The sequence below is a fragment of the Cardiocondyla obscurior genome, linkage group LG06 (genome assembly GCF_019399895.1).
Source record: "Cardiocondyla obscurior isolate alpha-2009 linkage group LG06, Cobs3.1, whole genome shotgun sequence".
NCBI lineage: Eukaryota > Metazoa > Arthropoda > Insecta > Hymenoptera > Formicidae > Cardiocondyla > Cardiocondyla obscurior.
Window position 1 is genome coordinate 9,216,068 of NC_091869.1, and position 13,109 is coordinate 9,229,176.

Below are 13,109 nucleotides of genomic sequence, written 5' to 3' on the forward strand. Positions count from 1 at the left end.
ACCAAAAAAAAAAAAAAAAAATCTGCGCAGGTAAAGATGGGGAAAATCAGTAGAAACATTTTTGTTAATAAAATTTTGTTCTATCTTCCCCCTGCGCGCACGAGCATTTTCCAAAAACTTTGATCGTTAATATCTCGGTCCACAGGCGTCGTAGGGGTCTGATCGAAAGCTCGTTTTGAAGGGCTTGAAAGCCCGCGTCGAACAAAAAAGAGCGCAATAGCCTAGCTCTTCTGGTTCGCGAGATATTTCACATTTTCCGAAAAACTTTGATCGTTAATATCTCGGTCCACAGGCGTCGTAGGGTTCTGATCGAAAGCTCGTTTTGAAGGGCTTGAAAGCCCGCGTCGAACAAAAAAAGCGCAATAGCCTAGCCCTTCTGGTTCGCGAGATATTTCACATTTTCCGAAAAACTTTGATCGTTAATATCTCGGTCCACAGGCGTCGTAGGGGTCTGATCGAAAGCTCGTTTTGAAGGGCTTGAAAGCCCGCGTCGAACAAAAAAAAGCGCAATAGCCTAGCCCTTCTGGTTCGCGAGATATTTCACATTTTCCGAAAAACTTTGATCGTTAATATCTCGGTCCACAGGCGTCGTAGGGGTCTGATCGAAAGCTCGTTTTGAAGGGCTTGAAAGCCCGCGTCGAACAAAAAAGCGCAATAGCCTAGCTCCTTCTGGTTCGCGAGATATTTCACATTTTCCGAAAAACTTTGATCGTTAATATCTCGGTCCACAGGCGTCGTAGGGGTCTGATCGAAAGCTCGTTTTGAAGGGCTTGAAAGCCCGCGTCGAACAAAAGCGCAATAGCCTAGCTTCTGGTTCGCGAGATATTTCACATTTTCCGAAAAACTTTGATCGTTAATATCTCGGTCCACAGGCGTCGTAGGGTTCTGATCGAAAGCTCGTTTTGAAGGGCTTGAAAGCCCGCGTCGAACAAAAAAAGCGCAATAGCCTAGCCCTTCTGGTTCGCGAGATATTTCACATTTTCCGAAAAACTTTGATCGTTAATATCTCGGTCCACAGGCGTCGTAGGGGTCTGATCGAAAGCTCGTTTTGAAGGGCTTGAAAGCCCGCGTCGAACAAAAAAGAGCGCAATAGCCTAGCTCTTCTGGTTCGCGAGATATTTCACATTTTCCGAAAAACTTTGATCGTTAATATCTCGGTCCACAGGCGTCGTAGGTGTCTGATCGAAAGCTCGTTTTGAAGGGCTTGAAAGCCCGCGTCGAACAAAAAAAGCGCAATAGCCTAGCCCTTCTGGTTCGCGAGATATTTCACATTTTCCGAAAAACTTTGATCGTTAATATCTCGGTCCACAGGCGTCGTAGGGTTCTGATCGAAAGCTCGTTTTGAAGGGCTTGAAAGCCCGCGTCGAACAAAAAAAGCGCAATAGCCTAGCCCTTCTGGTTCGCGAGATATTTCACATTTTCCGAAAAACTTTGATCGTTAATATCTCGGTCCACAGGCGTCGTAGGGGTCTGATCGAAAGCTCGTTTTGAAGGGCTTGAAAGCCCGCGTCGAACAAAAAAGAGCGCAATAGCCTAGCTCTTCTGGTTCGCGAGATATTTCACATTTTCCGAAAAACTTTGATCGTTAATATCTCGGTCCACAGGCGTCGTAGGGGTCTGATCGAAAGCTCGTTTTGAAGGGCTTGAAAGCCCGCGTCGAACAAAAGCGCAATAGCTTAGCTTTTCTGAGTCACGAGATATTTTAAATTTTTTAAAAGGAAGTGGCACGGTCAGTTCGTGCTACCTTTTTTTAGAAAATTTAAATATCTCGCGACCCAGAAGAGCTAAGCTATTTTGCACGTCAATTTACAACAATTTAATGCTATTTATTAAGTATATTTACAATATTTTATTAATCGAGTCGTTTAATGAATGTCAGTATTAATGCTGTGTTCCTATTTGTTCAAATTAATCGAATGACATTTTAAACTTGTTTTTTGCGTTATCTATAAGTTTTTATTTTAAATCGTATTTTACAAGTTAGTTTACAACAATTTAATGCTATTTATTAATTATTCTTACAATATTTTATTAATCAAGTCGTTTCATGAATGTCAGTACTAATGCTGTGTTCCTATTGGTTGAAATTTATTGAGTGACATTTTGCACGTGTTTTTGGCGTTATTTATAAGTTTTTATACTAAATCGTATTTTGCACGTTAATTTACAACAATTTAATGATATTTATTAAGTAATTTTACAATAGTTTATTGTTTGAATCGATTCATGAATGTCAGTATTAATGCTGTGTTCCTATTGGTTGAAATTAATCGATTGACATTTTACGTTTGTTTTTTGCGTTATTTATAAGTTTTTATACTTAATCGTATTTTGCTCGTTAATTTACAACAATTTAATGCTATTTATTAAGTATTTTTACATTATTTTATTAATCGAGTCGTTTCATGAATGCCAGTATTAATGCTGTGTCTCCATTGGTGAATATTTTACGCAAAATATTTTATGCTTATTTTATTCGTTTGTGGAAGATCAACTGTTTCCTCGAGTGTCCGGTTGGATTTTTTAACAAATTTAAACCGTCTTTTTTATTCCCACAAAGTGCCAAGACTGTGCATCAACGGAAACTAATTTTTATAAAAGTTTTAAAAGTGACAGGTATGTGTTATTGATTAAATTTTAAAGTCAGAAAAACAAATATTTCTATTTGTTTTACAGGCTTTAAACTTTATAGGCAAAAGATACGTGACGGCAGCTAACCAACGAGACCATCCGGAGTTCCGGGAAAGCCGCAGAAGTCTCTCTGACCATTCCTGGTGCAAGAGAAAAATCCTCGTACCCAGTACTCCAGATAGCACTGACACTTTGCAGAGTGAATTCAGGTATGTCATGCATTAGAATTTAATTAAAATACTCTCCTTCATTGTGAGGGACCGATTTTAGATTGCCCGAGAGCCTCAGTTAATTAAAAAGTGAGAAAATAGTCAAAATATAACTTTAACCTCAAAGTGTCACTTATGAGATTTTTAGTTTTAATTTAAAAATACTTCTGCTTTATTTACAGGTTTGGCGCTTTGGGGACGAAAGGATCGCGACGAAAACTAACCAAGGAAACCGTCCGGAGACCCGGGGAAGCTGCAGAAGTCCCTCTGACCATTCCTGGTACAAGAGAAAATTCCTCGACTTACCCAGTACTCCAGATAGCACTAACACTTTGCAGAGTGAATTCAGGTATGTCATGCGTTAGAATTTAATTAGAGTACCCTCCTCTATCGTGAGGGACCGATTTTAGATTGCTCGAGAGCCTCAGTTAATTAAAAAGTGAGAAAATTGTCAAAATATAACTTTAACCTCAATGTGTCACTTATGAGATTTTTAGTTTTAATTTAAAAATACTTCTGCTTTATTTACAGGTTTGGCGCTTTGGGGACGAAAGGTTCGCGACGGAAACTAACCAAGGAAACCGTCCGGAGATCCGGGGAAGCCGCAAAAGTCTCTCTGACCATTCCTGGTGCAAGAGAAAATTCCTCGACTTACCCAGTACTCCAGATAGCACTAACACTTTGCAGAGTGAATTCAGGTATGTCATGCGTTAGAATTTAATTAGAGCACCCTCCTCTATCGTGAGGGACCGATTTTAGATTGCTCGAGAGCCTCAGTTAATTAAAAAGTGAGAAAATTGTCAAAATATAACTTTAACCTCAATGTGTCACTTATGAGATTTTTAGTTTTAATTTAAAAATACTTCTGCTTTATTTACAGGTTTGGCGCTTTGGGGACGAAAGGTTCGCGACGAAAACTAACCAAGGAAACCGTCCGGAGACCCGGGAAGCTGCAGAAGTCCTCTGACCATTCCTGGTACAAGAGAAAATCCTCGACTTACCCAGTACTCCAGATAGCACTAACACTTTGCAGAGTAATTCAGGTATGTCATGTGTTAGAATTTAATTAGAGTACCCTCCTCTATCGTGAGGGACCGATTTTAGATTGCTCGAGAGCCTCAGTTAATTAAAAAGTGAGAAAATTGTCAAAATATAACTTTAACCTCAATGTGTCACTTATGAGATTTTTAGTTTTAATTTAAAAATACTTCTGCTTTATTTACAGGTTTGGCGCTTTGGGGACGAAAGGTTCGCGACGGAAACTAACCAAGGAAACCGTCCGGAGACTCGGGGAAGCCGCAGAAGTCTCTCTGACCATTCCTGGTGCAAGAGAAAATTCCTCGACTTACCCAGTACTCCAGATAGCACTAACACTTTGCAGAGTGAATTCAGGTATGTCATGCGTTAGAATTTAATTAGAGTACCCTCCTCTATCGTGAGGGACCGATTTTAGATTGCTCGAGAGCCTCAGTTAATTAAAAAGTGAGAAAATAGTCAAAATATAACTTTAACCTCAATGTGTCACTTATGAGATTTTTAGTTTTAATTTAAAAATACTTCTGCTTTATTTACAGGTTTGGCGCTTTGGGGACGAAAGGTTCGCGACGGAAACTAACCAAGGAAACCGTCCGGAGACCCGGGAAGCCGCAGAAGTCTCTCTGACCATTTGGTGCAAGAGAAAATTCTCGACTTACCCAGTACTCCAGATAGCACTAACACTTTGCAGAGTGAATTCAGGTATGTCATGCGTTAGAATTTAATTAGAGTACCCTCCTCTATCGTGAGGGACCGATTTTAGATTGCTCGAGAGCCTCAGTTAATTAAAAAGTGAGAAAATTGTCAAAATATAACTTTAACCTCAATGTGTCACTTATGAGATTTTTAGTTTTAATTTAAAAATACTTCTGCTTTATTTACAGGTTTGGCGCTTTGGGGACGAAAGGTTCGCGACGAAAACTAACCAAGGAAACCGTCCGGAGACCCGGGGAAGCTGCAGAAGTCCCTTTGACCATTCCTGGTACAAGAGAAAATTCCTCGACTTACCCAGTACTCCAGATAGCACTAACACTTTGCAGAGTAAATTCAGGTATGTCATGCGTTAGAATTTAATTAGAGTACCCTCCTCTATCGTGAGGGATTGATTTTAGATTGCTCGAGAGCCTCAGTTAATTAAAAAGTGAGAAAATAGTCAAAATATAACTTTAACCTCAATGTGTCACTTATGAGATTTTTAGTTTTAATTTAAAAATACTTCTGCTTTATTTACAGGTTTGGCGCTTTGGGGACGAAAGGTTCGCGACGGAAACTAACCAAAGAAACCGTCCGGAGACTCGGGGAAGCCGCAAAAGTCTCTCTGACCATTCCTGGTGCAAGAGAAAATTCCTCGACTTACCCAGTACTCCAGATAGCACTAACACTTTGCAGAGTGAATTCAGGTATGTCATGCGTTAGAATTTAATTAGAGTACCCTCCTCTATCGTGAGGGACCGATTTTAGATTGCTCGAGAGCCTCAGTTAATTAAAAAGTGAGAAAATAGTCAAAATATAACTTTAACCTCAATGTGTCACTTATGAGATTTTTAGTTTTAATTTAAAAATACTTCTGCTTTATTTACAGGTTTGGCGCTTTGGGGACGAAAGGTTCGCGACGAAAACTAACCAAGGAAACCGTCCGGAGACCCGGGAAGCTGCAGAAGTCCTCTGACCATTCCTGGTACAAGAGAAAATTCCTCGACTTACCCAGTACTCCAGATAGCACTAACACTTTGCAGAGTGAATTCAGGTATGTCATGCGTTAGAATTTAATTAGAGCACCCTCCTCTATCGTGAGGGACCGATTTTAGATTGCTCGAGAGCCTCAGTTAATTAAAAAGTGAGAAAATTGTCAAAATATAACTTTAACCTCAATGTGTCACTTATGAGATTTTTAGTTTTAATTTAAAAATACTTCTGCTTTATTTACAGGTTTGGCGCTTTGGGGACGAAAGGTTCGCGACGAAAACTAACCAAGGAAACCGTCCGGAGACCCGGGAAGCTGCAGAAGTCCTCTGACCATTCCTGGTACAAGAGAAAATTCCTCGACTTACCCAGTACTCCAGATAGCACTAACACTTTGCAGAGTGAATTCAGGTATGTCATGCGTTAGAATTTAATTAGAGCATTCTCCTCTATCGTGAGGGACCGATTTTAGATTGCTCGAGAGCCTCAGTTAATTAAAAAGTGAGAAAATTGTCAAAATATAACTTTAACCTCAATGTGTCACTTATGAGATTTTTAGTTTTAATTTAAAAATTCTTCTGCTTTATTTACAGGTTTGGCGCTTTGGGGACGAAAGGTTCGCGACGGAAACTAACCAAGGAAACCGTCCGGAGACCCGGGAAGCCGCAAAGTCTCTCTGACCATTTTTGGTGCAAGAGAAAATTCCTCGACTTACCCAGTACTCCAGATAGCACTAACACTTTGCAGAGTGAATTCAGGTATGTCATGCGTTAGAATTTAATTAGAGTACCCTCCTCTATCGTGAGGGATTGATTTTAGATTGCTCGAGAGCCTCAGTTAATTAAAAAGTGAGAAAATTGTCAAAATATAACTTTAACCTCAATGTGTCACTTATGAGATTTTTAGTTTTAATTTAAAAATTCTTCTGCTTTATTTACAGGTTTGGCGCTTTGGGGACGAAAGGTTCGCGACGGAAACTAACCAAGGAAACCGTCCGGAGACCCGGGGAAGCCGCAAAAGTCTCTCTGACCATTTTTGGTGCAAGAGAAAATTCCTCGACTTACCCAGTACTCCAGATAGCACTAACACTTTGCAGAGTGAATTCAGGTATGTCATGCGTTAGAATTTAATTAGAGTACCCTCCTCTATCGTGAGGGATTGATTTTAGATTGCTCGAGAGCCTCAGTTAATTAAAAAGTGAGAAAATTGTCAAAATATAACTTTAACCTCAATGTGTCACTTATGAGATTTTAAGTTTTAATTTAAAAATACTTCTGCTTTATTTACAGGTTTGGCGCTTTGGGGACGAAAGGTTCGCGACGAAAACTAACCAAGGAAACCGTCCGGAGACCCGGGAAGCCGCAAAAGTTTTTGTGACCATTTCTGGTGCAAGAGAAAATTCCATTTGCAACTTAGTTTACAACAATTAATGCTATTTATTAATTATTTTTACAATATTTTATTAATCGAATTGTTTCATGAATGTCAGTACTAATGCTGTGTTCCTATTGGTTGAAATTGATCGAATGACATTTTACACTTTTTTTGCGTTATTTATAAATTTTTGTACTAAATTATATTTTGCACGTCAATTTACAACAATTTAATGATATTTATTCATTATTTTTACAATATTTTATTAATCGAATCGTTTCATGAATGTCAGTACTAATGCTGTGTTTCTATTGGTTGAAAATAATCGAGTGACATTTTGCACGTGTTTTTGGCGTTATTTATAAGTTTTTATACTAAATCGTATTTTGCAAGTTAGTTTACAACAATTAATGCTATTTATTAATTATTTTTACAATATTTTATTAATCGAATCGTTTCATGAATGTCAGTACTAATGCTGTGTTTCTATTGGTTGAAATTGATCGAATGACATTTTACATTTTTTTTTTGCGTTATTTATAAATTTTTGTACTAAATTATATTTTGCACGTCAATTTACAACAATTTAATGATATTTATTAATTATTTTTACAATATTTTATTAATCGAATCGTTTCATGAATGTCAGTACTAATGCTGTGTTCCTATTGGTTGAAAATAATCGAGTGACATTTTGCACGTGTTTTTGGCGTTATTTATAAGTTTTTATACTAAATCGTATTTTGCAACTTAGTTTACAACAATTTAATGCTATTTATTAATTATTTTTACCATATTTTATTAATCGAGTCGTTTCATGAATGTCAGTACTAATACTGTGTTCCTATTGGTTCAAATTAATCGAATGACATTTTACACTTCTTTTTTGCGTTATTTATAAGTTTCTAAACTGAATCGTATTTTGCACGTTAATTTACAACAATTTAATAATATTTATTAAGTAATTTTACAATAGTTTATTGTTTGAATCGATTCATGAATGTCAGTATTAATGCTGTGTTCCTATTGGTTGAAATTAATCGATTGACATTTTACGTTTGTTTTTTGCGTTATTTATAAATTTTTATACTTAATCGTATTTTGCTCGTTAATTTACAACAATTTAATGCTATTTATTAAATATTTTTACATTATTTTATTAATCGAGTCGTTTCATGAATGCCAGTATTAATGCTGTGTCTCCATTGGTGAATATTTTACGCAAAATATTTTATGCTTATTTTATTCGTTTGTGGAAGATCAACTGTTTCCTCGAGTGTCCGGTTGAATTTTTTAACAAATTTAAACCGTCTTTTATTCCCACAAAGTGCCAAGACTGTGCATCAACGGAAACTAATTTTTATAAAAGTTTTAAAAGTGACAGGTATGTGTTATTGATTAAAGTTTAAAGTCAGAAAAACAAATATTTCTATTTGTTTTACAGGCTTTAAACTTTATAGGCAAAAGATACGTGACGGCAGCTAACCAACGAGACCATCCGGAGTTCCGGGAAAGCCGCAGAAGTCTCTCTGACCATTCCTGGTGCAAGAGAAAAATCCTCGTACCCAGTACTCAAGATAGCACTGACACTTTGCAGAGTGAATTCAGGTATGTCATGCATTAGAATTTAATTAAAATACTCTCCTTCATTGTGAGGGACCGATTTTAGATTGCCCGAGAGCCTCAGTTAATTAAAAAGTGAGAAAATAGTCAAAATGTAACTTTAACCTCAAAGTGTCACTTATGAGATTTTTAGTTTTAATTTAAAAATACTTCTGCTTTATTTACAGGTTTGGCGCTTTGGGGACGAAAGGTTCGCGACGAAAACTAACCAAGGAAACCGTCCGGAGACCCGGGAAGCTGCAGAAGTCCCTCTGACCATTCCTGGTACAAGAGAAAATTCCTCGACTTACCCAGTACTCCAGATAGCACTAACACTTTGCAGAGTGAATTCAGGTATGTCATGCGTTAGAATTTAATTAGAGTACTCTCCTTCATCGTGAGGGACCGATTTTAGATTGCTCGAGAGCCTCAGTTAATTAAAAAGTGAGAAAATAGTCAAAATATAACTTTAACCTCAATGTGTCACTTATGAGATTTTTAGTTTTAATTTAAAAATACTTCTGCTTTATTTACAGGTTTGGCGCTTTGGGGACGAAAGGTTCGCGACGAAAACTAACCAAGGAAACCGTCCGGAGACCCGGGAAGCTGCAGAAGTCTTTCTGACCATTCCTGGTACAAGAGAAAATTCCTCGACTTACTTAGTACTCCAGATAGCACTAACACTTTGCAGAGTGAGTTCAGGCTTTTAAGTTAAATTTCAGACTAAAATTCGGTTTATTTAAGTGTAGTAGAGTGTTCTAAATACAATTGAATTATTTTGTTAACTGTAAATAATTTTTTATTTGAGATTTTTGGTGATTGGTGTTCTGCGAGAGTCACAGAAGTTTCACTGCACTTGAACAAGTTGTGAAAATAGTTCTGCGTATTCCTCAAGTGCCCCGATGGATTTTTTATCAAATTTGAACCTTTCTTTTGCTGCCCAAAAAGTTCCAAGGCTCTACATGGACGGGAACTATTTTTTATAAGTGTTTTAAAAGTGACAGGTATGTGTTTTAGGTTAAAAGTTGAGGTATTCATAAATAAATTTTTTTGGAGCTTCTTAGTTAAATTTCTGACATAAATTCGGTTTATTTAAGTGTACTAGAATGTTTTAAATACAATTAAATTATTCTCTTAACTGTGAAAAATTTTATTTTCCAGATTCTTGGTGAGTGGTGTTCTGCGAGAATCACAGATGTTTCACTGTACTTCTACAGCTTGTGAAAATAGTTCTGCGTATTCCTCGAGTGCCCCGTTGGATTTTTTATCAAATTGAAACCTCTTTTTTGCTGCCCAAAAAGTTCCAAGGCTCTACATGGACGGGAACTATTTTTTATAAGTGTTTTAAAAGTGACAGGTATGTGTTTTAGGTTAAAAGTTTAAATATTCATAAATAAATTTTTTTGGAGCTTCTTAGTTAAATTTCTGACATAAATTCGGTTTATTTAAGTGTACTAGAATGTTTTAAATACAATTAAATTATTCTCTTAACTGTGAAAAATTTTATATTTCAGATTCTTGGTGAGTGGTGTTCTGCGAGGGTCACAGATGTTTCACTGCACTTCTACAGCTTGTGAAAATAGTCTTGCGTCTTCCTCGAGTGCCCCGTCAGGTTTTTTATTTAATTTAAACCTCCCTTTTGCTGCTCAAAAAGTTCCAAGGCTCTACATGGACGGGAACTATTTTTTATAAGTGTTTTAAAAGTGACAGGTATGTGTTTTAGGTTAAAAGTTGAGATATTAATAAATAAATTTTTTTGGAGCTTCTTAGTTAAATTTCTGACTAAAATTCGGTTTATTTAAGTGTACTAGAATGTTTTAAATACAATTAAATTATTCTCTTAACTGTAAATAGTTTTATATTCCAGATTCTTGGTGATTGGTGTTCTGTGAGGGCCACAAAAGTTTCAGTGCACTTCTACAGCTTGTAAAAATAGTTCTGCGTATTTCTCGAGTGCCTCGTTGGATTTTTTATCAAATTTGAACCTCCCTATTGCTGCCCAAAAAGTTCCAAGGCTCTACATGGACGGGAACTATTTTTTATAAGTGTTTTAAAAGTGACAGGTATGTGTTTTAGGTTAAAAGTTGAGATATGCTTAAAAAAATTTTTTGAGAGCCTTTTAGTTAAATTTCTGACCTAAATTTGATTTATTTAAGTGTACTAGAGTGTTCTAAATACAATTAAATTATTTTCTTAACTGTAAATAATTTTATATTTCAGATTTTTGGTGATTGGTGTTCTGCGAGGGTCACAAAAGTTTCACTGCACTTCTACAGCTTGTGAAAATAGTTATGCGTTTTCCTCGAGTGCCCGGTTGGATTTTTTATCAAATTTGAACATCCTCTTGCTGCCCAAAAGTTCCAAGGCTCTACATGGACGGGAACTATTTTTTATAAGTGTTTTAAAAGTGACAGGTATGTGTTTTAGGTTAAAAGTTGAGGTATTCATAAATAAATTTTTTTGGAGCTTCTTAGTTAAATTTCTGACATAAATTCGGTTTATTTAAGTGTAGTAGAATGTTTTAAATGAAATTAAATTATTCTCTTAACTGTAAATAATTTTATATTTCAGTTTTTTGGTGATTGGTGTTCTGCGAGGGTCACAAAAGTTTCACTGCACTTCTACAGCTTGTGAAAATAGTTTTGCGTTCTCCTCGAGTGCCCCGATGGATTTTTTATCAAATTTGAACCTTTCTTTGCTGCCCAAAAATTCCAAGGCTCTACATGGACGGGAACTATTTTTATAAGTGTTTTAAAAGTGACAGGTATGTGTTTTATGTTAAAAGTTGAGATATCTTTAAATAAATTTTTTTGGAGCTTCTTAGTTAAATTTCTGACCTAAATTTGGTTTATTTAAGTGTAGTAGAATGTTTTAAATGGAATTAAATTATTCTCTTAACTGTAAATAATTTTATATTTCAGTTTTTTGGTGATTGGTGTTCTGCGAGGGTCACAAAAGTTTTACTGCACTTCTACAGCTTGTGAAAATAGTTCTGCGTTCTCCTCGAGTGCCCTGATGGATTTTTATCAAATTTGAACCTTTCTTTTGCTGCCCAAAAGTTCCAAGGCTCTACATGGACGGGAACTATTTTTTATAAGTGTTTTAAAAGTGACAGGTATGTGTTTTAGGTTAAAAGTTGAGGTATTCATAAATAAATTTTTTTGGAGCTTCTTAGTTAAATTTCTGACATAAATTCGGTTTATTTAAGTGTAGTAGAATGTTTTAAATGGAATTAAATTATTCTCTTAACTGTAAATAATTTTATATTTCAGTTTTTTGGTGATTGGTGTTCTGCGAGGGTCACAAAAGTTTCACTGCACTTCTACAGCTTGTGAAAATAGTTCTGCGTTCTCCTCGAGTGCCCCGATGGATTTTTTATCAAATTTGAACCTTTCTTTTGCTGCCCAAAAAGTTCCAAGGCTCTACATGGACGGGAACTATTTTTTATAAGTGTTTTAAAAGTGACAGGTATGTGTTTTAGGTTAAAAGTTGAGGTATTCATAAATAAATTTTTTTGGAGCTTCTTAGTTAAATTTCTGACATAAATTCGGTTTATTTAAGTGTACTAGAATGTTTTAAATACAATTAAATTATTCTCTTAACTGTGAAAAATTTTATATTCCAGATTCTTGGTGAGTGGTGTTCTGCGAGGGTCACAGATGTTTCACTGCACTTCTACAGCTTGTGAAAATAGATCTGCGTATTCCTCTAGTGCCCCGATGGATTTTTTATCAAATTTGAACCTTTCTTTTGCTGCCCAAAAAGTTCCAAGGCTCTACATGGACGGGAACTATTTTTTATAAGTGTTTTAAAAGTGACAGGTATGTGTTTTAGGTTAAAAGTTGAGGTATTCATAAATAAATTTTTTTGGAGCTTCTTAGTTAAATTTCTGACATAAATTCGGTTTATTTAAGTGTACTAGAATGTTTTAAATACAATTAAATTATTCTCTTAACTGTGAAAAATTTTATATTCCAGATTCTTGGTGAGTGGTGTTCTGCGAGGGTCACAGATGTTTCACTGCACTTCTACAGCTTGTGAAAATAGATCTGCGTATTCCTCTAGTGCCCCGATGGATTTTTTATCAAATTTGAACCTCTCTTTTGCTGCCCAAAAAATTCCAAGGCTCTACATGGACGGGAATTTTTTTTATTAAGAGTTTTATAAGTGACAGGTATGTGTTTTAGGTTAAAAAAGTAGAGTTATTTTTAAATAAATAAATTGATTTTTTTAAGTTAAATTTTTGATTAAATTCGGTTTTATTAAGGGTAGTAGATTGCTCACATTATATTTCAATAAGTTTTTTAACTCTAAAATTTTTATTTCAGTTGTCTTGTGATTGGAGTACCTGGAAGGCCGCAGAATTTTTACTGTGATTTATACTTGGTGAGGGGGATTTCTGCTGCTTTCTCGAGGGTGCCGTTGGCATTTTATTACAGTTTTTTTATTCTACTTTTGCCTTACAAACTCTGAAGCTCGTAAGTCAACGGAAAATATTAATAATTTAACTTATAAAGTAACATGTATGTTTTATAAATTTAAATAAAAATCTTTTAAAGTTAATGATTTTGAATG

General features: G+C 35.8%; 2 long non-coding RNA genes across 2 annotated transcripts; both read left to right on the forward strand.

Moving 5' to 3' along the window:
• The first annotated feature begins 9,134 nt into the window (after nucleotides 1–9,134).
• LOC139103238 (uncharacterized) lies at nucleotides 9,135–10,868 on the forward strand. The gene is made up of 6 exons (XR_011545850.1): nucleotides 9,135–9,226; nucleotides 9,343–9,538; nucleotides 9,696–9,891; nucleotides 10,049–10,244; nucleotides 10,402–10,597; nucleotides 10,755–10,868. It is a non-coding gene; the product is annotated as an uncharacterized lncRNA (long non-coding RNA).
• A 1,151-nt stretch (nucleotides 10,869–12,019) lies between these two features.
• LOC139103159 (uncharacterized) lies at nucleotides 12,020–13,097 on the forward strand. The gene is made up of 3 exons (XR_011545842.1): nucleotides 12,020–12,355; nucleotides 12,513–12,708; nucleotides 12,863–13,097. It is a non-coding gene; the product is annotated as an uncharacterized lncRNA (long non-coding RNA).
• Nucleotides 13,098–13,109: the final 12 nt, after the last annotated feature.